Source organism: Pleurodeles waltl, chromosome 12 (genome assembly GCF_031143425.1).
Source record: "Pleurodeles waltl isolate 20211129_DDA chromosome 12, aPleWal1.hap1.20221129, whole genome shotgun sequence".
Classification (NCBI taxonomy): Eukaryota; Metazoa; Chordata; class Amphibia; order Caudata; family Salamandridae; genus Pleurodeles; species Pleurodeles waltl.
Window position 1 is genome coordinate 430,847,439 of NC_090451.1, and position 3,401 is coordinate 430,850,839.

Below are 3,401 nucleotides of genomic sequence, written 5' to 3' on the forward strand. Positions count from 1 at the left end.
TCAGGATAGAAAATCAAGACACAAAACGGACAATTCAAAAATATATTGAGAGAAACAAGCTGGTCCTCCTCCCAACGCGTTTCGGCCACACACACACATATATATATGAAGAAAATCTAGATGGATTATGAGATTAAGAGCGGTGAAACGGGGCCTTAATACTGATTACGAAATGGAATACTTTTTGGGGGACAAATAGCCCAATACATGAGAGTGCATATTTAGGGATATAGAGTCAAGTAATGTTGCCCAAGTACAAGTAAAAAAAAAATTCTATCTTTTGTAACATAGTGATAGAGCTTAGGGGTTATGATTTCACGTTATAGGGTACTTAGGGATAGGAGGGAATTGCCCTGCAATGTTGGATAAAATTGGAGCTTGTTATACGATTTGGAAGATATACTTGTGAAGGCACGTGTAATGTGTCTCTCATTTAACTAATATTGTATAATATAAGGGACAGACAAGGTCTGCTTCCATCTTTTGCATCTACCAGAGATACTAATTTATTCTAGTGATAGTGTCCGTTATGTAATTGGAGCTAAGAAATATAAATATAGACATCCTCGGAGTCCCGATAGGGAGCAACATAGTCCGCTTTTAATTCATACTACTTTGTAAGTAGAGAAGGTAGCGTCTGTAATCCGTTCTCTCTTTTTACTACAAAGAGAGACGCTGGAGTAGATCGAGGTTATAGAGCTTCGGTTTGTAAATATGAAAGCGTACTTGCCGGGGTATAACCATAGTAACTTAGTCCATTTTCAATTTCTACCATCTCGGAAGTGGAGACGGTAGTGTGTATAGTCCGTTCTCTCTTTCTATCACAAAGAGAGACGCTTAAATAGATTGAGGTCATAGAGCCTAGGCTTTAATAATTGGAAGCGTACTCGCTCGGGTGGAATCATATCAGCCGGTAAGCAAATGCAATATGGGGAAATTGCAGTGTTTTGGGCACAACATCGTGTGGGTGATTTTGTGTAAGGAATAAGGAGTCTAAAATACTATATTTTCAAACGATTTTCACAGGAATAGAGAGATTATTAATATACATTTGGACGTTAATTGAGGACACAGATAAATTGGGTAAGTGTAATAAACATGTATACCATAACAATAACAGTTTATGTTAGTTTCGGGAAGGGCAATTCATCACCTAATATACATGATAATTTACCTGTTTTTCAGCTGGACATATCAAAGACTATGAAATCATAGGGAGCACTAATAAGCGTATTTTACCAATTAATTATAAATTAAAGGTATAATTTATTTGAGATCATGGATTACACATTTGGGTTTATAAGGGATTGTATTTGGTCTTTAGAAACACATTACGAGCACGGTGTTCTGTTTATGGGATGTGCATGTATATATACATGGATTGGATATCTATATCACACCGCCGCCCGCAAAGCTGTAACTGCCGTACGGCCGCCAATGCGGCCGCACTCCCGCGGTCCCCATTACAACATCCCCGCTGGGCCGGCGGGCGCAAACCTAGTTTACGGCCGCCGGCCCAGCGGTGATGCGGCCGCAACATAGGAGCTGGCTCCTAATGGAGCCAGCGGTGTTGCGCCCGTGCGACGGGTGCAGTAGCACCCGTCGCGCTTTTCACTGTCTGCTATGCAGACAGTGAAAAGCTGCACGGGGCCCTGTTAGGGGGCCCCTGCACTGCCCATGCCAGTGGCATGGGCAGTGCAGGGGCCCCCAGGGGCCCCAGGACTCCTCTTACCGCCAGCCTCTTCCTGGTGGTGCAAACCGCCAAAAACAGGCTGGCGGTAGGGGAGTCATAATCCCCAGGGCAGCGCTGCTTGCAGTGCTGCCCTGGCGGATTATCACCGCCGGGGCTAAAACGGCGGGAAACCGCCGGCCTCGGCGGTGCGACCGCGGCGCTACCGCCGTGGTCATAATATGGGTCTCCGTACCACCAGCCTGTTGGCGGTACGGATGCCACTTTAGCCCTGGCGGTCTCCGACCGCCAGGGTCGTAATGACCCCCATAATGTTTTGTTTTGAAATTCTGGATTGTCAGTATGGATTTGTCTCACAATTAATGGTGATAGGTATTATTCAGGTTCCCACTGCTAAGTAATTTATCAGGTCACAATATGATCGGTTTATAATTCAAATTGTTACGTAGTAGTCATATTTGGTAACATTATTCATGGAAATGTTATTATAGGAGATCCTGATGAAATCCAGGGGTACTCCCCGGATGAAACACGTGTTGACGACGACGATGGATTGAATTGGTAACTTTTGGGATCAATCACGTAGGAAATACATATTGGACTTATGGATAATACTTTCGGACTTTGGAGTGGAATTCAAAATGAACTTAAGCTTTGTTGAATAATGGACTATATACCTTGGAACCTATACATTAGGAGGATATTAAGTTCGGGAGTGAATTACAGTATTTGAATTGTATGATTGTTAATATTTTTGAAGATATGTAATATATTTCAATTACTTAAACTTTAGAGAATTTGTTTTGTTTTAATATTGTCCACGTGTGCAAATGCGAAGTGTGCTACATGTGGTAAATGCATTTATTGAAAATGCATTTGATATAAAGACATGCATTGTAATGACAGACATCGCTTTGTAAGAAGTGTGATAACACTCGCCTCAGTGTCTTTATTAAAATCAGGGCTTTTCATCCATGTCACTTGAAAAACCACATTTTATGTCCAGACCCTATATTTAAATTATGCAAGATTAAAACATATCAGCTACAGAGAAAAATGTAAGAGAAACAGTTTTATATTAAAAGGTTTTGGGTGGGTCTTCTTAGGCATTCTGCAGCACACATAGAAAGAAGTAAACGCTTCAGTGGATTGTTTTTGTTCAGGAAGGTGAAGCTGCCCTTTCTGCTCAAAAACAAACTTGCATGCAACGGAGGCACACTTGCACCATGGGGCAAGGGTGCCTGTGTTGGCGCTAGGCAATCCATTGTGTACTGGGGAAAGAACAGGAATGCGCCGTATTCAGATAAGTATGGTGTATTCCTGCCCTTTCATTGTGATGCAGCACAGCGCAGCAAGGTGAGTTGCTGTGCTACGTTGCACCACTAGGCCATAAATATGGCCCTTTTTTCTTGTAGAAAAAGGAAAGAAAGAAAAGAAACTGCCAGAAAGAGTATGCTGTCTGGCCATCAGGTACAACTCTTTCACCTCAGAAACTTCTTTTAATGATATTAAACATAGCAATATTGTCAGTTTTGCTGAAAGGCATTTGAGAGACAAAAGGTCATTATCCGGCTATGCGCTAAAAAAGTTTAATACAACATTAACATCCTTATTTCATGAAAAGTCTACAGCTACTAGGATGTTCACCTATTGGTTTTTCATTTATGTATTTGAGGCTCGGAGAAATAGCTGGGCTTTGCAGTTTGATTGG

The 3,401-nt window shown here is 41.8% G+C and overlaps 1 long non-coding RNA gene across 1 annotated transcript; it reads left to right on the forward strand.

Annotated features, from left to right (window-relative positions):
* The first annotated feature begins 824 nt into the window (after positions 1-824).
* LOC138267349 (uncharacterized) lies at positions 825-2,665 on the forward strand. Its single transcript, XR_011199779.1, has 3 exons — positions 825-913; positions 1,027-1,083; positions 2,182-2,665. It is a non-coding gene; the product is annotated as an uncharacterized lncRNA (long non-coding RNA).
* Positions 2,666-3,401: the final 736 nt, after the last annotated feature.